At 50.9% G+C, this 23,271-nt stretch overlaps 1 pseudogene across 1 annotated transcript in view; it reads right to left on the bottom strand.

Moving 5' to 3' along the window:
- LOC308186514 (zinc finger CCCH domain-containing protein 11A-like) overlaps positions 1 to 23,271 on the bottom strand; it is a 68,429-nt pseudogene that overhangs the window by 16,419 nt on the left and 28,739 nt on the right. The window lies entirely within an intron of this gene.

The raw sequence follows: 23,271 nt of genomic DNA, 5'->3' as shown, positions 1-23,271 counted from the left end.
GGCAACAGGACTGACCCGGGCAACAGTAAGCATCCCTTCTGCACTTTCATTGTGAACATCAGCATAAGGAAACAGAGACCTCCTCGATCCAAGTTTGAAGAAACAAACACAAAGGTCACCCAAGAGGGTTGTTTTCAGCAAACTAACGGAGAAATTAAGGTGACAACCGCGTGCATCCAGAGTTAGTCAGATCCCGAAGGCAGTTCCTTTGGGAAACGCAGGAGCAGCGCGCCAGATGACGGCTACCTTACAGCGCACCCCTCAGAGGCACTGCTACGAAAGGAAGGCAGAAGGTTGGAACTCAAAATAACTCGCAAGGCGGGTTAAGGGGGAAGCTTTAATTTCCTGAGCAGAACCTCCCCCCTGAAGACAGCCCAGGGACTCTTTGCTTCCCCAGGGAGACGGCAGGGACAGGGCAGGGAGGTGGGATGGAGGGACATAGGGCCAGATGGATGGCCAGACGGCCGGATGGATGGACAGACGGCCAGACGGACGGCCAGACGGCCCAAAAGGCCTGAGCAAGGGCTGCGGAGCGGGAGGGAAGGGCAGGGCAAGGGGAAGGGCGGCCCTGGGCCTGACAGGGCACCTTGGGCCTAACCCCGGGCAGCAGCTCCCCGTCTCACAGGGCCCGCGGGGGGCTGCCTGTAACAGGAGATGCGGGCAGGTAAATTTTACAAGCACTGCATCACAAATACCCTGCAACACCTGAACTATTCACTGGGACAGCCTCCTTCCTCACCTCCTGAAAGCTCCAGCTGGCAAACCAAGGACAAAATGAAAGGCAGATGTGGAGGACCTCGTAAGATACTGTTTTGTTCCCTACGTGCCCACTGCTGGTGACACGTAATGCCTCCTGTTCCCGAACGACATTGGCACGTTACATCTTTACTACATGCTGAAAGGAACTCAGCAACTTGAACACAACTTAGAATTACCCATCCCGGCAGCAGGCTGTCCAGCTGAAGCTGCTTTAGCCAATCAAGTGTGTCGTGCTGCCCCTCAAAGGTTTCTTCCTGGGAACGTCTGCTGTGACACTCCTGACGTATTACTTCTCGGAATGGCAGAACTGCGCTGGGTAGGCCCCACAGCAAGACTCGTATTTCTGTCCTTCCCTTTCAGGAAAGGATCTCCCACCTTGAATTTATTAATTTTCATGATGATGATACACAAATTGAAGTTTTGAAAAACTGAATGCTGATTAACAGATTTCTAGCACAGCCTGTGCATCAAAATTCATTTCTCTCCATTTAGGTAATCTTAGTTTCTGAGTTACAGTTACAGTCAAAATTTTTCTTCTTCGATTTTTTTCTTTTTTCTTTTTTTTTGTGATCAGAAAAACGAGGGGACTGGCTGTCCCAAGCCAGCCGGGGAACTTCTCTTTGGTCGATGCATCAAGCAACTCAGCTCTCTTGGGGAAACTTAAATAGAAAAGACAGATCTCCAAACGGATAAAAAAAATAAATCAAATGGTAAAAACCCAACCGACACATCTGATACCCCAGCTTATTGAACAGCACAAGGGTTTAATCTACAGGCTCTGTCCAAAGCAGCAAGAAGTGACAGATTTAATCCAAACCAGTTGCCCGCTCTCACTCTCTGATCTGGAGACGTTATTGGACAAGCATGCGTAGCAGTAACACTTGTAAACACTGGGTTACTGCACCACAGCCCCAAATCCCTCACGGGCCCACTAAGATACTTTTACTGACTGATCCACAATAAGCACTCCCAAAAAGATTCTCAACAAGTTAAACCCTGTTTAGAAAGAATCTGAGGAACCTGTCACTGCAGCAACAAAGGGCTGCAATTGCATGCAAAATCTCCAACACCCTCCTTAGCACCCTGCTAGCTCAAGGACTGTGTGGGGCTTCCGTGCCCTGAACGAGTCCACCCTGGCCACGTAATGCAGATGTAATGGTCAAGAAAGCACATAGCGTTATCGAAACTTATCAGATCCACAGCAAAAAGAAAAGCCCACGCTTCTATATTTCTCCTCCTTCTCCATTCACAGAAGGAAGAGACTGAAAACAAGCAGATTTGTGGTTTACATTTACAGTTAATGTGAAAAATGGCTATTTGTGAAATACATCACGTATTGTTTCAAGCTACAAACAACTCGCTCCCACAAAGGAAGGACTTTTGACCTCAGCATGCAACCCCAGTTACAAATAACTTCCTATCTACCAGCGGGCCGCGTTCCCCTGGCACTCAGTCACTCCGCAGCACGGCAGCCACCTTTGTTCTAAGGATGGCAAATTCTACTTAGAAACGCTCTGTAGAAGAGTGATGCTGTCCCCTTTTAACACGATCCGGCCTGCAGCACAGAGAAGGGAAAGAGGGGATTAGAGAGAGCCCAGAACCTGAGAATAATCTCGTGTTTTCAGAAAGTGTTTCGTGTGGTTGAGCAGGGTTTTGCCCATCACGCAGAGTGCAGGCCGCCTGGTATTACACGTTTCAAAGACCAGAACTGGTCTCAGGCAGGGACAGATTCTCCTTCATTCAGCAAAATCAGCAGCTCAAAAATCATCAGGGACAGAGATGTAGCCAGGAATTGCTCACTGAACTTCAACAGCAAGGCTCGTCACACGGTTGGTACCTCTCAGTGCTGCTACCTAGAAGGCTCACCCGGGCAGGTTTCAGACCGCGCGTCACTCGGGTTGCACAGACACACGACACACCCAGCTGTTTCCTTGATTTTGTCTTGGAGTGAATCTCCTCTGCGTCGTCCAGCGCCAAATTCACGTACTCGTCAAAGCCCTAGAAATCGGCAACAGTGGCAATTAGTTCAGCAACAACACGAACCATCGTCAGCTTTGCTGAGCCAGGCTGGACAATGAAGACTAATTGTTAGAGAAGCACGATTTCTTTTTTCCCTTGGGCTAGTTTTTCTTGACAAGAAAAAATAGGATTGTGAATGAGGGAAAACAAACTAACGACGTAACGTGGGGTCGTGCTGACACTCACGATGATGCAGCCTTCTATCCGCACGTTCACTTGCTCAGCCACACCTGGATCCTCGAGCTCTGCAGAACGAAGGAGGAGAGTAAATTGGAACACAAACACCGCGAGCAGTTTTGTTCTCTCTCGTGTGTTCAGAAATACCCGCTAACCATAGCCGCTAGAGCTCCCAAACACTCCAAGGAGCAACTCTCAGGGGCAGTTTCAATTAACAGTCTGACATTTTAGAGTCTTATATGACTGGGTGAATACTACACGTTTGCTGAAGGACACGTTTCCAGTCACAAGGGAACACTCCTGCACGCCCGGCTGCACGATCCCACTCCCGTTAACACGAGGGCGAAACGCCGGGCTGCGCAGCAGCTCCTTGTACCCACCAGCACGCCGCACAGCTCTCCATTCCCCACAAACCTGCCCCGAGCAACGGGTGGGAGCCGAAAACTCAGCGAGGGAGATCCCCGGACCCTCCCCGCTCCCCCCACCCCCCCCAAATCCCCATCCCCATCCCCTCCCCGTCCTCTCCCCGCGCTACTCACGCTCTGCAGGTAGCGGAAGATGAGGTTCTGGGGCGCTGCGTGAAGGGCTCAGCACGGGGACAAGAGCTCCAGGCCCGGGACAAGGCCTCAGGACAAGGCCTCAAACCCTGCAACGAGGCCCCAGGGCCCCGGGACAAGGCCTCAAGGCCCGGGCCGAGACCCCTGAGGCCGGGGCCGCCCCCCACCCGCTCCCCCGTCGCTCCCCGGCCGCAGGAAGGCTACGATGGGCTGCACCATCACCTTCTGCACCTTCTGGTCCTGCCCGCGGTACGCCATGGCTGCCGCCGCCTCGCTGCTCCCGCCGCCCCTGCTGGGCCGCCTCCGGAAGCCCCTGAGGCCGGGCGGGAGCGCGCAAGGGACGCTGGGATGCTGGAGGAGCGTGGGGGGCCGCTCTAGCAGGCCGGGAGGACCGCGTCTCTATGGTTGCAGGCAGGGGTCCCTGCGCTAGCTTTATTGGCGAGCAGCGAGGCTGGGGGGGGGAGGGGGGCAAGACAGCCTTAAATAAAATACGAATATAAAAAGTTTTATAAATGGCTGAGTCCCAAATAGGATTACAATCAAAGTTTACAATTTATTAAACGAATAGAGGCAAGCAAGCAGCGCTGGGTGCGCCGGGAGTCTCTGCTCCCCCAGGACGCACGCCTGTTACGTAAGGCGGCTGGTTTTGATGCTCCCAGGCTAATACATATTCATTACTACTTCGAGAAGAGGCAGGGTTATTAGAATTGGTTTCCGGAATCCGAAACCCCTCCCAGGGGCGCCTGCGTACCAGTCTCTGGTGGTCTCTCGGGGCTTGCTCGGGCTGAATGCTGGTTGTCTTCCTCTCAGGCTTTTGTCCTTCAATTGTCCTTCAGCTCCCCCTTCCTCCTCGTTTGGGAGCCTCTGCGCCGGATTTCAGAAACTCTAGCAACATCCCCTGCAGTAGTCAGCACTTTTCCCTAAAAACCCCTTTGTTCTCTTATCACCTAGACCCGGGCCTCGATGGTAACCCTTCAAATCCCTTAGTGACACGAATTGCTGGACCATTCCTTACAAAAGGAAGGATAAAATATGTAGAGGAGCAATGGCACCCGCGAAAGCCCAGCGCCGCGGGCAGAGGCAGCGAAGGTTGACGGCAGAACAGTGCTCGGTTTGAACACGGAGAGGGAAAGCGAGGGGAAGGTGGCCGAAGCCGGCCGCAGTCTCTGAGCTCTCCTCCTCCTGATTGTTTTCTCTCAAAGCCATTTCTGTCTGTGTGCGGGCACCCGGAGCCGGCAGAAGTCCCCGTGAAGTCTTTCGGCAGGACAGAGGGCTGCGTGGGCTCCAGTGAGAGAGGGAGTTAGGAGAATCTTATCAAGTAGAGATAGAGCGCTGACAGCATTAAACTAGGATGCTACTTAGTGTCTTTGCTAACTATGGTGCATTGTGCCAATTAACTAAAGCAAGAAGCCTTGGGCCCCTTACCAAGGTCAGTCTCCTAATAAGAGAGTGAGCCTGTCTTAAGAAACTGGGAGAAACTGGTCCTGCAGATGGACAAGAGCCAAGGAGCAACTGAGTCTGTGCAAAGACAAGAGGTCAACTAGCGGTGACGAGGAAGAGTCATCAATCTTCATGCCCACGACCTCCCGTGCTGCCCAGCGCTGAATAAACATACCTACTTTACAATCTCACTGATTGTGGAGTCCCTTTTCCGCAAGTCACTAGCAGCGGTTTCTTCCGCAGAGGTTTTCCCAGAGCCGCTTCAAAGCTTCCCTCGCGGAGCTGGGGCGTCGCAGGGGGTCGTCAAAGCACGCACACACACACACACACACACACACACAGAGGCGTTGTTGTCCAAACAGAAAGTATTTACAACAAATTCAACAAGCGGTTTTCCTCTGCCAGCAGCAAATGCCTGAGGGCCCCTACAGCTTCACAAATCATAGCACAAAGAGCCTAAAGTTCCTCTAAAATTTAGGGAAATGATTCAAAATAGATCTGCTAGGGGAAAACGATCACTGGCGGCAGGGTACACAATACACGCGAGTCTCAGCTCTCCTCCGCAGGGTCAGTGCCCACGCCCAAGTGCGACGCTGATGGCACCCGAACATTTGCTGTAGCAGGCAGCAGAGCCAGCAGCTCAGGGGAGCAATTTTAAAAACCAGGAGGCACTTAAACCAACCCTTAATTGACCCAGTTACTGCAGGAGAGTCCCGACTACTCGCCCTGGAGTCCTACTGTCACCAGCAAAAAGCACCAACCAAAGCTTGGGGGAACTTTGGTACAGCACAAGAGAAGGGAGTGGGGGTAGCGTAGCCGTATCGCAGAGCTGCTGCTTTTCACACCATTTTATCATCCCTGATAATTGAAAGTAAGGCCGGGTGGGCTGACCCCACCACCACCACTCCTGGCAGCATGTTTGGTCCACAACGCTAGAATAATTATTTTGCTCCCTCCCGCCCTTACAGCTTCATCATCTGAAAAGATTACAGTCAAAACAATGGCATACACAAATAAAAGTCAAGAGTTGACATAGTAACTCCGGGATTTGGGTATCAACTGTCCGAGAAATCAGAACACCCAGGCTTCACAATGTGCCCAACATCGAGCTGTGCCAAGGGGGGCGGAAGGAAGAAGCTTTCCGTTTAAGCCTTCAGAGCATCGCTCCATCACTACGTCAATTCACAGCCACCACAGCGTGCCGATGGACATCTTTCTGTGCCAAAAGAAACAAGTGCTTTGTCCTCTTGATATCAAAGGTAGCCACCTATACTTACGGAACTATGCACAAGACCTTAACTCTGACCAGCAGGAAAACTTAGGACAACTGAGTGCAGATCCTGCCAATTTCTACCAGTTCCAACTGTGCTTTAAGTCTCATTGCAAAGCCTCAGTTAGAAAAAGGATCACCTCAGGGTATCCAACAAGAAGAAGAGTTGTTTTCTTTTTTTTCTTTTTTTTTTTTTTTTTTTAATATATCATAGGACTATGCAGTTCAATCATCACTCATCTTGGAAAGCTCAAGGAGGAGGTCATCCTCATCCTTCCCTGGGTCCAAGTCGAGCTCGGCTTCCAGTATGCCGTCTGAGAGTTCCCAAAGTAGCATCTCTAAATCCTCGTCTACAGATACGGGCGCGTTGCCTGTGGAACTCAGCCGGCGTGTCCTTGCTTCTTCTAGCTGGGAAGAAGCTGAAGTCGAGCTTGAGAACTCCATTGGCTCCACGGATTCTGCCTGGCTTCCAAGATGTGCTTCAGGTCTTGGCAGAGCAAGGAAGAGAACAATCAGTATATGCCATTTCTTAACGGGAAATCCCTTTTCTGCAAACCGGCTCTTAAAACCGTAGCCAACCCCTCCTGCACTTCAATCTTACCCAGGGATTGTTATTCAATTAACCCAGGGCTACATTTAGAGCCCAATATATTAGCAGGTACATTTTTCAGTTTGGGGGTTTCTCTGTGAAGCCAGAGCACCCGGAGTCTAGCAAAGATGGGAAACCAACATGGCCTCCCGGAAGCCCAGTGTCCGAGAACTACATCTCCCGGCATGCTCTGGGAAAACAATATGGACTCCCGGAAACCCGGTGGCCAAGAACTACATTTCCCAGCACTCCCCAGAAAATTGAGCCTCGCACCTTGCCGTAGGACGCCATTTTTTGCTCTGTTACATTACCGGTTTCGTGTTTATGGAGGGTTTTCCCGCCGTTTTGGGGGGTTTCCCCTCAATTTCGGGTTTTCAGCTCTCCATTTCAGAGTTCTTCCCCGCAATTTTGGGGTTCCTTCCCCTAATTTGGTGCTTCGCCCCCCCCCCCACTTTTGGGGTTCCCCCTCCATTTTGGGGATTCCCCCCAATTCCAAGCCACCACAATTTTGGAGGCCCCCACCATCCTTTCTTGGCCTGCCACCCTGATATTAAGGTTCTTTCCCCCAATGTTGGGGTTCTCACCACATGTTTGAGGTTCCTTCCCTTAATTTGGGGCTTAGCTCCCCGGGATCTGGGGCTTTAACCCCAATTTTGGGGGTCCCCCCCAAGTTTGGGGATTCCTCCCCAGGTCTGGGGGGGGGTCCACATTCAATTCTGGAATTTCACACTTCCATTTAAGTCTTCTTCCCCCCAATTTGGGGGTTCACCCACCCAATTTTGGGGGTTCCTCCCCTAATTTGGGGGGACACAACCAATTTTGGGGGTCCCCCCCAATTGTAGAGTCCCCCACCCTCCTTTTTTGGGTTTCCCCCAATATTAAGAGCTCTTCCGCTCAATTTTGGGGGACCCCACAATTTTGACGTTCCTTCCCCTAACTTTGGGCTTCAACCCTTCAATTTTGGGTGGGCTCCTCCCCTCTTATTTTGGCCTTCCGCCCTAATATTAGGCCTAACCCCTAAGAACCTTGACCCCTAAGCCTATGGCAACCACGGATCTAACCCTAACCCCTACCCCAACAAACCCTAGAAACCCTAACCCTAAAAACCCTTGCAGCCCTAACCCGATAAAATTTACCACACTAAACCCCTGAAGACTGTTCTGGGGGGGTCCACATTCAATTCTGGAATTTCACACTTCCATTTAAGTGTTCTTCCCCCCCAATATGGGGGTTCGCCCACCCAATTTTGGGGGTTCCTCCCCTAATTGGGGGGGACACAACCAATTTTGGGGGGGACACAACCAATTTTGGGGGGGACACAACCAATTTTAGAGTCCCCCACCCTCCTTTTTTGGGTTTCCCCCAATATTAAGAGCTCTTCCGCTCAATTTTGGGGGACCCCACAATTTTGACGTTCCTTCCCCTAACTTTGGGCTTCAACCCTTCAATTTTGGGTGGGCTCCTCCCCTCTTATTTTGGCCTTCCGCCCTAATATTAGGCCTAACCCCTAAGAACCTTGACCCCTAACCCTATGGCAACCACGGATCTAACCCTAACCCCTACCCCAACAAACCCTAGAAACCCTAACCCTAAAAACCCTTACAGCCCTAACCCGATAAAATTTACCACACTAAACCCCTGAAGACTGTTCTGGGGGGTCCACATCCAATTCTGGAATTTCACACTTCCATTTAAGTCTTCTTCCCCCCAATTTGGGGGTTCGCCCACCCAATTTTGGGGGTTCCTCCCCTAATTTGGGGGGGACACAACCGATTTTAGAGTCCCCCACCCTCCTTTTTTGGGTTCCCCCCTAATATTAAAAGTACTTCCGCCCAATTTTGGGGGACCCCACAATTTTGACGTTCCTTCCCCTAACTTGGGGCTTCAACCCTTCAATTTTGGGGGGGGCTCCCACCCTCTTATTTTGGCCTTCCGCCCTAATATTAGGCCTAACCCCTAAGAACCTTGACCCCTAAGCCTATGGCAACCACGGATCTAACCCTAACCCCTACCCCAACAAACCCTAGAAACCCTAACCCTAAAAACCCTTACAGCCCTAACCCGATAAAATTTACCACACTAAACCCCTGAAGACTGTTCTGGGGGGTCCACATTCAATTCTGGAATTTCACACTTCCATTTAAGTGTTCTTCCCCCCCAATATGGGGGTTCGCCCACCCAATTTTGGGGGTTCCTCCCCTAATTGGGGGGGACACAACCAATTTTGGGGGGGACACAACCAATTTTGGGGGGGACACAACCAATTTTAGAGTCCCCCACCCTCCTTTTTTGGGTTTCCCCCAATATTAAGAGCTCTTCCGCTCAATTTTGGGGGACCCCACAATTTTGACGTTCCTTCCCCTAACTTTGGGCTTCAACCCTTCAATTTTGGGTGGGCTCCTCCCCTCTTATTTTGGCCTTCCGCCCTAATATTAGGCCTAACCCCTAAGAACCTTGACCCCTAACCCTATGGCAACCACGGATCTAACCCTAACCCCTACCCCAACAAACCCTAGAAACCCTAACCCTAAAAACCCTTACAGCCCTAACCCGATAAAATTTACCACACTAAACCCCTGAAGACTGTTCTGGGGGGTCCACATCCAATTCTGGAATTTCACACTTCCATTTAAGTCTTCTTCCCCCCAATTTGGGGGTTCGCCCACCCAATTTTGGGGGTTCCTCCCCTAATTTGGGGGGGACACAACCGATTTTAGAGTCCCCCACCCTCCTTTTTTGGGTTCCCCCCTAATATTAAAAGTTCTTCCGCCCAATTTTGGGGGACCCCACAATTTTGACATTCCTTCCCCTAACTTGGGGCTTCAACCCTTCGATTTTGGGGGGGGCTCCCACCCTCTTATTTTGGCCTTCCGCCCTAATATTAGGCCTAACCCCTAAGAACCTTGACCCCTAAGCCTATGGCAACCACGGATCTAACCCTAACCCCTACCCCAACAAACCCTAGAAACCCTAACCCTAAAAACCCTTACAGCCCTAACCCGATAAAATTTACCACACTAAACCCCTGAAGACTGTTCTGGGGGGTCCACATTCAATTCTGGAATTTCACACTTCCATTTAAGTGTTCTTCCCCCCCAATATGGGGGTTCGCCCACCCAATTTTGGGGGTTCCTCCCCTAATTGGGGGGGACACAACCAATTTTGGGGGGGACACAACCAATTTTGGGGGGGACACAACCAATTTTAGAGTCCCCCACCCTCCTTTTTTGGGTTTCCCCCAATATTAAGAGCTCTTCCGCTCAATTTTGGGGGACCCCACAATTTTGACGTTCCTTCCCCTAACTTTGGGCTTCAACCCTTCAATTTTGGGTGGGCTCCTCCCCTCTTATTTTGGCCTTCCGCCCTAATATTAGGCCTAACCCCTAAGAACCTTGACCCCTAACCCTATGGCAACCACGGATCTAACCCTAACCCCTACCCCAACAAACCCTAGAAACCCTAACCCTAAAAACCCTTACAGCCCTAACCCGATAAAATTTACCACACTAAACCCCTGAAGACTGTTCTGGGGGGTCCACATCCAATTCTGGAATTTCACACTTCCATTTAAGTCTTCTTCCCCCCAATTTGGGGGTTCGCCCACCCAATTTTGGGGGTTCCTCCCCTAATTTGGGGGGGACACAACCGATTTTAGAGTCCCCCACCCTCCTTTTTTGGGTTCCCCCCTAATATTAAAAGTTCTTCCGCCCAATTTTGGGGGACCCCACAATTTTGACGTTCCTTCCCCTAACTTGGGGCTTCAACCCTTCGATTTTGGGGGGGGCTCCCACCCTCTTATTTTGGCCTTCCGCCCTAATATTAGGCCTAACCCCTAAGAACCTTGACCCCTAAGCCTATGGCAACCACGGATCTAACCCTAACCCCTACCCCAACAAACCCTAGAAACCCTAACCCTAAAAACCCTTACAGCCCTAACCCGATAAAATTTACCACACTAAACCCCTGAAGACTGTTCTGGGGGGTCCACATTCAATTCTGGAATTTCACACTTCCATTTAAGTGTTCTTCCCCCCCAATATGGGGGTTCGCCCACCCAATTTTGGGGGTTCCTCCCCTAATTGGGGGGGACACAACCAATTTTGGGGGGGACACAACCAATTTGGGGGGGTCCCCCCAATTTTAGAGTCCCCCACCCTCCTTTTTTGGGTTTCCCCCAATATTAAGAGCTCTTCCGCCCAATTTTGGGGGACCCCACAATTTTGACGTTTCTTCCCCTAAATTGGGGCTTCGACCCTTCAATTTTGGGGGGGGCACCCCCTTAGTTTGGCCTTCCACCCTAATATTGGGCCTTACCCCTAAGAACCCTGACCCCTAACACTACGGCTCCCACGGATCTAACCCTAACCCCTACCCCAAAAAACCCTAGAAACCCTAACCCTAAAAACCCTTACAGTCCTAACCCGATAAAATTTACCACACTAGACCTACGCCTAAAAGCCCTAACCCTAAAAATTAAGACCCTCTAAACCCTAACCCAAAACGTAAAGAGTCTCAAAGCCCTAACGCTGGAGACCCTAACCTTAAAAAAAAAAAAAATAAGACCTTAAAACCCTAACCCTAAATACCTGACCATAACTAAAACCCTAAGACCCTAACCCTAAAAACCCTATCAACACTAAAACCACAAAATACTTTAAAACCTTAACACACTAACCCCCAAACCCTAACCCTTATAACTCCAATCCTAACAACCTTAAAATCCTAACCCTAAACCCTGGAAACCCTAACCCTGAAACCCAACCCTAGTGCCTTAGCCCTGAAACCTTAAAACCCTAACACCTTATTAGAAACACTCTGTAACCAATACCATAGGCTCAGGCAAGTATCTCAGTGAGGTAGCATTTTTATTCACGATTGCAATGGCAGGCGTCCCACAAGCCACCTACTAGTTCCATAACACAGTTTATATAATTTTTTTTTTCCTCTCGGTGACCAGGACCCTCCCCAGTTTCCCCATTGACTGAGTAATCCATGTTCACGATCTATCCAGTGCTTCACAGAAAATACACAGCTGCTGGCCTGTTACTAGTCAATTTTATTTTTTTCTTGACTGTTTTCCTCTTTGAGGTGGTAATGTTTCTTACACCGTGATTTCCACCCAATTGCTCTAAGGATTCTGGTTGTCTGCATTTTACAAGGTTGTCTGTTAAGCTTTCTTATCACTGCAAGCATATATCAATACCACCTTCCTTCCCTCTAAACGATGTAACTCTGTGCAAAAACATTTTTATTCCCACAACCTTGATCCCCTTACCCTAAAATCCTTATTCTCTTTAACCGTAACAACTCTAACCACAATCCTAACCCTTCATATCAACCCCCCGACGCTAATGACACTGACTAATGATCCAAACCCCAAACCCCAGGCAACCAACAAAGAAACAGACACAAAGCTGAAAACTACAAAAAAGGCAAAACCCTGGATACAGACCCCAAATCACAAACACGCTACCAAAATGCTACAGAAAAGCCCCAGACGCAGGCCCCAAGCACTACAGCTAGGCCCCAGAAGCTCTAGACACATCCCAAAGCCAAAATGCGATCCCCAAACACTACAGAAAAGCCCCCAAACACCAGACACAGGCTGCAGAAGTCTACAAGCAGGCCCCAGCCACACCCGGATGCAGACCCCAACTGTCCACAAGCAGCTCCCAACCCACCCCCCCCATGAACTGGACCCCCCCCACCACCACCCAGATGCATGCCCCAGGCCCCAGGCCTCAGCCCCAGCCCCCACACCCCAGACTCAGGCCCCAAAGGTGTACAACCAGCTCCCAACTGCCCCCCTCAAAGGGAGGCCCCAAAGCCTGCCAGAGGACCCTAGAGCGTACAAGCAGCTCCCAACCCCCCCGGCACAGGCCCCAACCCCCCCCCCAGACACAGGCCCCAAAGGTGTACAAGCAACTCCCCATCCTCCCCAGAGGCACGCCCCAAAGGTGTACAAACAGCCCCAACCCCCCAAGACCCAGACCCCTACAGCGTAGAAGCAGCTCCCAACCCCATGCCCCCAAGGCACATGCCCCAACCCCTCCCCCAAGGCAGGCCCTAACAGTGTACAAGCAGCTCCCACCCCCCCCCAGACGCAGGCCCCAAAGGTGTACAAGCAGGCCCCTACAGTATACAAGCAGCTCACAACCACCCCCCCAAAGGCAGGCCCCAAGCCCCTCCAGATGCAAGCCCGAAAGGTTAAAACCAGCTCCAACCCCCTAACCCCCCCCGCCCCGCGCAGACGCAGGCCCCAAAGGTGTACAAGCAGTTCCCAACCCCTCCAAGGAAGGCCCCAAAAGTGTACAGGCAGGCCCCTACAGTGTAGAAACGCTCCAACCTCCCCCGCTTCCACCTCGAGGGAGGCCCTCCCCCCCCAGTATACACGAAGCTCCCAACCCCCTCTCAGAGGAATGCCTAAAAAAGTATACAAGCAGCTCCTAACACCCCCCCCCCCCCCCCAAAAGAGGCAGTCCCCAAAGGTGTACAAGCAGGCCCTCAAATCCCTTAGGTGTACAAGCAGGCCCTTCAAATCCCTTAGCCCCTGCGCCAGCTTTATTGGCGAGCAGCGAGGCTGGGGGGGGGAGGGGGGCAAGACAGCCTTAAATAAAATACAAATATAAAAAGTGTTATAAATGGCTGTTATAAATCCAAATAGGATTACAATCAAAGTTTACAATTTATTAAACGAATAGAGGCAAGCAAGCAGCGCTGGGTGCGCCGGGAGTCTCTGCTCCCCCAGGACGCACGCCTGTTACGTAAGGCGGCTGGTTTTGATGCTCCCAGGCTAATACATATTCATTACTACTTCGAGAAGAGGCAGGGTTATTAGAATTGGTTTCCGGAATCCGAAACCCCTCCCAGGGGCGCCTGCGTACCAGTCTCTGGTGGTCTCTCGGGGCTTGCTCGGGCTGAATGCTGGTTGTCTTCCTCTCAGGCTTTTGTCCTTCAATTGTCCTTCAGCTCCCCCTTCCTCCTCGTTTGGGAGCCTCTGCGCCGGATTTCAGAAACTCTAGCAACATCCCCTGCAGTAGTCAGCACTTTTCCCTAAAAACCCCTTTGTTCTCTTATCACCTAGACCCGGGCCTCGATGGTAACCCTTCAAATCCCTTAGTGACACGAATTGCTGGACCATTCCTTACAAAAGGAAGGATAAAATATGTAGAGGAGCAATGGCACCCGCGAAAGCCCGGCGCCGCGGGCAGAGGCAGCGAAGGTTGACGGCAGAACAGTGCTCGGTTTGAACACGGAGAGGGAAAGCGAGGGGAAGGTGGCCGAAGCCGGCCGCAGTCTCTGAGCTCTCCTCCTCCTGATTGTTTTCTCTCAAAGCCATTTCTGTCTGTGTGCGGGCACCCGGAGCCGGCAGAAGTCCCCGTGAAGTCCTTCGGCAGGACGGAGGGCTGCGTGGGCTCCAGTGAGAGAGGGAGTTAGGAGAATCTTATCAAGTAGAGATAGAGCGCTGACAGCGTTAAACTAGGATGCTACTTAGCGTCTTTGCTAACTATGGTGCATTGTGCCAATTAACTAAAGCAAGAAGCCTTGGGCCCCTTACCAAGGTCAGTCTCCTAATAAGAGAGTGAGCCTGTCTTAAGAAACTGGGAGAAACTGGTCCTGCAGATGGACAAGAGCCAAGGAGCAACTGAGTCTGTGCAAAGACAAGAGGTCAACTAGCGGTGACGAGGAAGAGTCATCAATCTTCATGCCCACGACCTCCCGTGCTGCCCAGCGCTGAATAAACATACCTACTTTACAATCTCACTGATTGTGGAGTCCCTTTTCCGCAAGTCACTAGCAGCGGTTTCTTCCGCAGAGGTTTTCCCAGAGCCGCTTCAAAGCTTCCCTCGCGGAGCTGGGGCGTCGCAGGGGGTCGTCAAAGCACGCACACACACACACACACACACACACACACACACAGGCGTTGTTGTCCAAACAGAAAGTATTTACAACAAATTCGACAAGCGGTTTTCCTCTGCCAGCAGCAAATGCCTGAGGGCCCCTACAGCTTCACAAATCATAGCACAAAGAGCCTAAAGTTCCTCTAAAATTTAGGGAAATGATTCAAAATAGATCTGCTAGGGGAAAACGATCACTGGCGGCAGGGTACACAATACACGCGAGTCTCAGCTCTCCTCCGCAGGGTCAGTGCCCACGCCCAAGTGCGACGCTGATGGCACCCGAACATTTGCTGTAGCAGGCAGCAGAGCCAGCAGCTCAGGGGAGCAATTTTAAAAACCAGGAGGCACTTAAACCAACCCTTAATTGACCCAGTTACTGCAGGAGAGTCCCGACTACTCGCCCTGGAGTCCTACTGTCACCAACAAAAAGCACCAACCAAAGCTTGGGGGAACTTTGGTACAGCACAAGAGAAGGGAGTGGGGGTAGCGTAGCCGTATCGCAGAGCTGCTGCTTCTCACACCATTTTATCATCCCCGATAATTGAAAGTAAGGCCGGGTGGGCTGACCCCACCACCACCACTCCTGGCAGCATGTTTGGTCCACAACGCTAGAATAATTATTTTGCTCCCTCCCGCCCCTACAGCTTCATCATCTGAAAAGATTACAGTCAAAACAATGGCATACACAAATAAAAGTCAAGAGTTGACATAGTAACTCCGGGATTTGGGTATCAACTGTCCGAGAAATCAGAACACCCAGGCTTCACAATGTGCCCAACATCGAGCTGTGCCAAGGGGGGCGGAAGGAAGAAGCTTTCCGTTTAAGCCTTCAGAGCATCGCTCCATCACTACGTCAATTCACAGCCACCACAGCGTGCCGATGGACATCTTTCTGTGCCAAAAGAAACAAGTGCTTTGTCCTCTTGATATCAAAGGTAGCCACCTATAGTTACGGAGCCATGCACAAGACCTTAACTCTGACCAGCAGGAAAACTTAGGACAACTGAGTGCAGATCCTGCCAATTTCTACCAGTTCCAACTGTGCTTTAAGTCTCATTGCAAAGCCTCAGTTAGAAAAAGGATCACCTCAGGGTATCCAACAAGAAGAAGAGTTGTTTTCTTTTTTTTCTTTTTTTTTTTTTTTTTTTAATATACCATAGGACTATGCAGTTCAATCATCAATCATCTTGGAAAGCTCAAGGAGGAGGTCATCCTCATCCTTCCCTGGGTCCAAGTCGAGCTCGGCTTCCAGTATGCCGTCTGAGAGTTCCCAAAGTAGCATCTCTAAATCCTCGTCTACAGATACGGGCGCGTTGCCTGTGGAACTCAGCCGGCGTGTCCTTGCTTCTTCTAGCTGGGAAGAAGCTGAAGTCGAGCTTGAGAACTCCATTGGCTCCACGGATTCTGCCTGGCTTCCAAGATGTGCTTCAGGTCTTGGCAGAGCAAGGAAGAGAACAATCAGTATATGCCATTTCTTAACGGGAAATCCCTTTTCTGCAAACCGGCTCTTAAAACCGTAGCCAACCCCTCCTGCACTTCAATCTTACCCAGGGATTGTTATTCAATTAACCCAGGGCTACATTTAGAGCCCAATATATTAGCAGGTACATTTTTCAGTTTGGGGGTTTCTCTGTGAAGCCAGAGCACCCGGAGTCTAGCAAAGATGGGAAACCAACATGGCCTCCCGGAAGCCCAGTGTCCGAGAACTACATCTCCCGGCATGCTCTGGGAAAACAATATGGACTCCCGGAAACCCGGTGGCCAAGAACTACATTTCCCAGCACTCCCCAGAAAATTGAGCCTCGCACCTTGCCGTAGGACGCCATTTTTTGCTCTGTTACATTACCGGTTTCGTGTTTATGGAGGGTTTTCCCGCCGTTTTGGGGGGTTTCCCCTCAATTTCGGGTTTTCAGCTCTCCATTTCAGAGTTCTTCCCCGCAATTTTGGGGTTCCTTCCCCTAATTTGGTGCTTCGCCCCCCCCCCACTTTTGGGGTTCCCCCTCCATTTTGGGGATTCCCCCCAATTCCAAGCCCCCCACAATTTTGGAGGCCCCCACCATCCTTTCTTGGCCTGCCACCCTAATATTAAGGTTCTTTCCCCCAATGTTGGGGTTCTCACCACATGTTTGAGGATCCTTCCCTTAATTTGGGGCTTAGCTCCCCGGGATCTGGGGCTTTAACCCCAATTTTGGGGGTCCCCCCCAAGTTCGGGGATTCCTTCCCAGGTCTGGGGGGGGGTCCACATTCAATTCTGGAATTTCACACTTCCATTTAAGTCTTCTTCCCCCCAATTTGGGGGTTCGCCCACCCAATTTTGGGGGTTCCTCCCCTAATTTGGGGGGGACACAACCGATTTTAGAGTCCCCCACCCTCCTTTTTTGGGTTCCCCCCTAATATTAAAAGTTCTTCCGCCCAATTTTGGGGGACCCCACAATTTTGACGTTCCTTCCCCTAACTTGGGGCTTCAACCCTTCAATTTTGGGGGGGGCTCCCACCCTCTTATTTTGGCCTTCCGCCCTAATATTAGGCCTAACCCCTAAGAACCTTGACCCCTAACGCTATGGCAACCACGGATCTAACCCTAACCCCTACCCCAACAAACCCTAGAAACCCTAACCCTAAAAACCCTTACAGGCCTAACCCGATAAAATTTACCACACTAAACCCCTGAAGACTGTTCTGGGGGGTCCACATTCAATTCTGGAATTTCACACTTCCATTTAAGTGTTCTGCCCCCCCAATATGGGGGTTCGCCCACCCAATTTTGGGGGTTCCTCCCCTAATTGGGGGGGACACAACCAATTTTGGGGGGGACACAACCAATTTGGGGGGGTCCCCCCAATTTTAGAGTCTCCCACCCTCCTTTTTTGGGTTTCCCCCAATATTAAGAGCTCTTCCGCCCAATTTTGGGGGACCCCACAATTTTGACGTTTCTTCCCCTAAATTGGGGCTTCGAACCTTCAATTTTGGGGGGGGCTCCCCCCTTAGTTTGGCCTTCCACCCTAATATTGGGCCTTACCCCTAGGAACCCTGACCCCTAACACTACGGCTCCCACGGATCTAACCCTAACCCCTACCCCAAAAAAACCTAGAAACCCTAACCCTAAAAACCCTTACAGTCCTAACCCGATAAAATTTACCACACTAGACCTACGCCTAAAAGCCCTAACCCTAAAAATTAAGACCCTCTAAACCCTAACCCAAAATGTAAAGATTCTCAAAGCCCTAACGCTGGAGACCCTAACCTTAAAAAAAAAAAAATAAGACCTTAAAACCCTAACCCTAAATACCTGACCATAACTAAAACCCTAAGACCCTAACCTTAAAAACCCTATCAACACTAAAACCACAAAATACTTTAAAACCTTAACACACTAACCCCCAAACCCTAACCCTTATAACTCCAACCCTAACAACCTTAAAATCCTAACCCTAAACCCTGGAAACCCTAACCCTGAAACCCAACCCTAGTGCCTTAGCCCTGAAACCTTAAAACCCTAACACCTTATTAGAAACACTCTGTAACCAATACCATAGGCTCAGGCAAGTATCTCAGTGAGGTAGCATTTTTATTCACGATTGCAATGGCAGGCGTCCCACAAGCCACCTACTAGTTCCATAACACAGTTTATATAATTTTTTTTTTCCTCTCGGTGACCAGGACCCTCCCCAGTTTCCCCATTGACTGAGTAATCCATGTTCACGATCTATCCAGTGCTTCACAGAAAATACACAGCTGCTGGCCTGTTACTAGTCAATTTTATTTTTTTCTTGACTGTTTTCCTCTTTGAGGTGGTAATGTTTCTTACACCGTGATTTCCACCCAATTGCTCTAAGGATTCTGGTTGTCTGCATTTTACAAGGTTGTCTGTTAAGCTTTCTTATCACTGCAAGCATATATCAATACCACCTTCCTTCCCTCTAAACGATGTAACTCTGTACAAAAACATTTTTATTCCCACAACCTTGATCCCCTTACCCTAAAATCCTTATTCTCTTTAACCGTAACAACTCTAACCACAACCCTAACCCTTCATATCAACCCCCCGACGCTAATGACACTGACTAATGATCCAAACCCCAAACCCCAGGCAACCAACAAAGAAACAGACACAAAGCTGAAAACTACAAAAAAGGCAAAACCCTGGATACAGACCCCAAATCACAAACACGCTACCAAAATGCTACAGAAAAGCCCCAGACGCAGGCCCCAAGCACTACAGCTAGGCCCCAGAAGCTCTAGACACATCCCAAAGCCAAAATGCGATCCCCAAACACTACAGAAAAGCCCCCAAACACCAGACACAGGCTGCAGAAGTCTACAAGCAGGCCCCAGCCACACCCGGATGCAGACACCAACTGTCCACAAGCAGCTCCCAACCCACCCCCCCCCATGAACTGGACCCCCCCACCACCACCACCCAGATGCATGCCCCAGGCCCCAGGCCTCAGCCCCAGCCCCCACACCCCAGACTCAGGCCCCAAAGGTGTACAACCAGCTCCCAACTGCCCCCCTCAAAGGGAGGCCCCAAAGCCTGCCAGAGGACCCTAGAGCGTACAACCAGCTCCCAACCCCCCCGGCACAGGCCCCAACCCCCCCCCAGACACAGGCCCCAAAGGTGTACAAGCAACTCCCCATCCTCCCCAGAGGCACGCCCCAAAGGTGTACAAACAGCCCCAACCCCCCAAGACCCAGACCCCTACAGCGTAGAAGCAGCTCCCAACCCCCCAAGACCCAGACCCCTACAGCGTAGAAGCAGCTCCCAACCCCATGCCCCCAAGGCACATGCCCCAACCCCTCCCCCAAGGCAGGCCCTAACAGTGTACAAGCAGCTCCCACCCCCCCCCAGACGCAGGCCCCAAAGGTGTACAAGCAGGCCCCTACAGTATACAAGCAGCTCACAACCACCCCCCCAAAGGCAGGCCCCAAGCCCCTCCAGATGCAAGCCCGAAAGGTTAAAACCAGCTCCAACCCCCTAACCCCCCCCGCCCCGCGCAGACGCAGGCCCCAAAGGTGTACAAGCAGTTCCCAGCCCCTCCAAGGCAGGCCCCAAAAGTGTACAGGCAGGCCCCTACAGTGTAGAAACGCTCCAACCCCCCCCGCTTCCACCTCGAGGGAGGCCCTCCCCCCCCAGTATACACGAAGCTCCCAACCCCCTCTCAGAGGAATGCCTAAAAAAGTATACAAGCAGCTCCTAACACCCCCCCACCCCCCCCCCCCAAAAAGAGGCAGTCCCCAAAGGTGTACAAGCAGGCCCTCAAATCCCTTAGGTGTACAAGCAGGCCCTTCAAATCCCTTAGCCCCTGCGCCAGCTTTATTGGCGAGCAGCGAGGCTGGGGGGGGAGGGGGGCAAGACAGCCTTAAATAAAATACAAATATAAAAAGTGTTATAAATGGCTGTTATAAATCCAAATAGGATTACAATCAAAGTTTACAATTTATTAAACGAATAGAGGCAAGCAAGCAGTGCTGGGTGCGCCGGGAGTCTCTGCTCCCCCAGGACGCACGCCTGTTACGTAAGGCGGCTGGTTTTGATGCTCCCAGGCTAATACATATTCATTACTACTTCGAGAAGAGGCAGGGTTATTAGAATTGGTTTCCGGAATCCGAAACCCCTCCCAGGGGCGCCTGCGTACCAGTCTCTGGTGGTCTCTCGGGGCTTGCTCGGGCTGAATGCTGGTTGTCTTCCTCTCAGGCTTTTGTCCTTCAATTGTCCTTCAGCTCCCCCTTCCTCCTCGTTTGGGAGCCTCTGCGCCGGATTTCAGAAACTCTAGCAACATCCCCTGCAGTAGTCAGCACTTTTCCCTAAAAACCCCTTTGTTCTCTTATCACCTAGACCCGGGCCTCGATGGTAACCCTTCAAATCCCTTAGTGACACGAATTGCTGGACCATTCCTTACAAAAGGAAGGATAAAATATGTAGAGGAGCAATGGCACCCGCGAAAGCCCGGCGCCGCGGGCAGAGGCAGCGAAGGTTGACGGCAGAACAGTGCTCGGTTTGAACACGGAGAGGGAAAGCGAGGGGAAGGTGGCCGAAGCCGGCCGCAGTCTCTGAGCTCTCCTCCTCCTGATTGTTTTCTCTCAAAGCCATTTCTGTCTGTGTGCGGGCACCCGGAGCCGGCAGAAGTCCCCGTGAAGTCCTTCGGCAGGACGGAGGGCTGCGTGGGCTCCAGTGAGAGAGGGAGTTAGGAGAATCTTATCAAGTAGAGATAGAGCGCTGACAGCGTTAAACTAGGATGCTACTTAGCGTCTTTGCTAACTATGGTGCATTGTGCCAATTAACTAAAGCAAGAAGCCTTGGGCCCCTTACCAAGGTCAGTCTCCTAATAAGAGAGTGAGCCTGTCTTAAGAAACTGGGAGAAACTGGTCCTGCAGATGGACAAGAGCCAAGGAGCAACTGAGTCTGTGCAAAGACAAGAGGTCAACTAGCGGTGACGAGGAAGAGTCATCAATCTTCATGCCCACGACCTCCCGTGCTGCCCAGCGCTGAATAAACATACCTACTTTACAATCTCACTGATTGTGGAGTCCCTTTTCCGCAAGTCACTAGCAGCGGTTTCTTCTGCAGAGGTTTTCCCAGAGCCGCTTCAAAGCTTCCCTCGCGGAGCTGGGGCGTCGCAGGGGGTCGTCAAAGCACGCACACACACACACACACACACACACACACACACACACAGGCGTTGTTGTCCAAACAGAAAGTATTTACAACAAATTCGACAAGCGGTTTTCCTCTGCCAGCAGCAAATGCCTGAGGGCCCCTACAGCTTCACAAATCATAGCACAAAGAGCCTAAAGTTCCTCTAAAATTTAGGGAAATGATTCAAAATAGATCTGCTAGGGGAAAACGATCACTGGCGGCAGGGTACACAATACACGCGAGTCTCAGCTCTCCTCCGCAGGGCCAGTGCCCACGCCCAAGTGCGACGCTGATGGCACCCGAACATTTGCTGTAGCAGGCAGCAGAGCCAGCAGCTCAGGGGAGCAATTTTAAAAACCAGGAGGCACTTAAACCAACCCTTAATTGACCCAGTTACTGCAGGAGAGTCCCGACTACTCGCCCTGGAGTCCTACTGTCACCAGCAAAAAGCACCAACCAAAGCTTGGGGGAACTTTGGTACAGCACAAGAGAAGGGAGTGGGGGTAGCGTAGCCGTATCGCAGAGCTGCTGCTTTTCACACCATTTTATCATCCCTGATAATTGAAAGTAAGGCCGGGTGGGCTGACCCCACCACCACCACTCCTGGCAGCATGTTTGGTCCACAACGCTAGAATAATTATTTTGCTCCCTCCCGCCCCTACAGCTTCATCATCTGAAAAGATTACAGTCAAAACAATGGCATACACAAATAAAAGTCAAGAGTTGACATAGTAACTCCGGGATTTGGGTATCAACTGTCCGAGAAATCAGAACACCCAGGCTTCACAATGTGCCCAACATCGAGCTGTGCCAAGGGGGGCGGAAGGAAGAAGCTTTCCGTTTAAGCCTTCAGAGCATCGCTCCATCACTACGTCAATTCACAGCCACCACAGCGTGCCGATGGACATCTTTCTGTGCCAAAAGAAACAAGTGCTTTGTCCTCTTGATATCAAAGGTAGCCACCTATAGTTACGGAGCCATGCACAAGACCTTAACTCTGACCAGCAGGAAAACTTAGGACAACTGAGTGCAGATCCTGCCAATTTCTACCAGATCCAACTGTGCTTTAAGTCTCATTGCAAAGCCTCAGTTAGAAAAAGGATCACCTCGGGGTATCCAACAAGAAGAAGAGTTTTTTTTTGTTGTTGGTTTTTTTTTTTTTTTTTTTTAATATACCATAGGACTATGCAGTTCAATCATCAATCATCTTGGAAAGCTCAAGGAGGAGGTCATCCTCATCCTTCCCTGGGTCCAAGTCGAGCTCGGCTTCCAGTATGCCGTCTGAGAGTTCCCAAAGTAGCATCTCTAAATCCTCGTCTACAGATACGGGCGCGTTGCCTGTGGAACTCAGCCGGCGTGTCCTTGCTTCTTCTAGCTGGGAAGAAGCTGAAGTCGAGCTTGAGAACTCCATTGGCTCCACGGATTCTGCCTGGCTTCCAAGATGTGCTTCAGGTCTTGGCAGAGCAAGGAAGAGAACAATCAGTATATGCCATTTCTTAACGGGAAATCCCTTTTCTGCAAACCGGCTCTTAAAACCGTAGCCAACCCCTCCTGCACTTCAATCTTACCCAGGGATTGTTATTCAATTAACCCAGGGCTACATTTAGAGCCCAATATATTAGCAGGTACATTTTTCAGTTTGGGGGTTTCTCTGTGAAGCCAGAGCACCCGGAGTCTAGCAGAGATGGTTCAGTTTTTGTAGCAAGAGGCACTTTGCCACCTTGCTTAATTTTCCTGTAAAAATGTTAAGAAGTCTCCATCTGCAAATATCTGTTTACTAAGTTAGTCATTTTTCCCACGGCACACTCAGCAGAGTTTGCTCCCCACTACAGGAAGCTGATCTGCAGCCATCACTTCCCTCTGCTCTCCCTGCACTCTTGTCACCTTGTATGTTTGTTCGGGTGGCATTCTTGAGGACCAA

This window comes from Anser brachyrhynchus (genome assembly GCF_964034855.1).
Source record: "Anser brachyrhynchus genome assembly, contig: SCAFFOLD_106, whole genome shotgun sequence".
Lineage (NCBI taxonomy): Eukaryota > Metazoa > Chordata > Aves > Anseriformes > Anatidae > Anser > Anser brachyrhynchus.
This window is presented reverse-complemented; position numbering and strand designations above follow the sequence as displayed.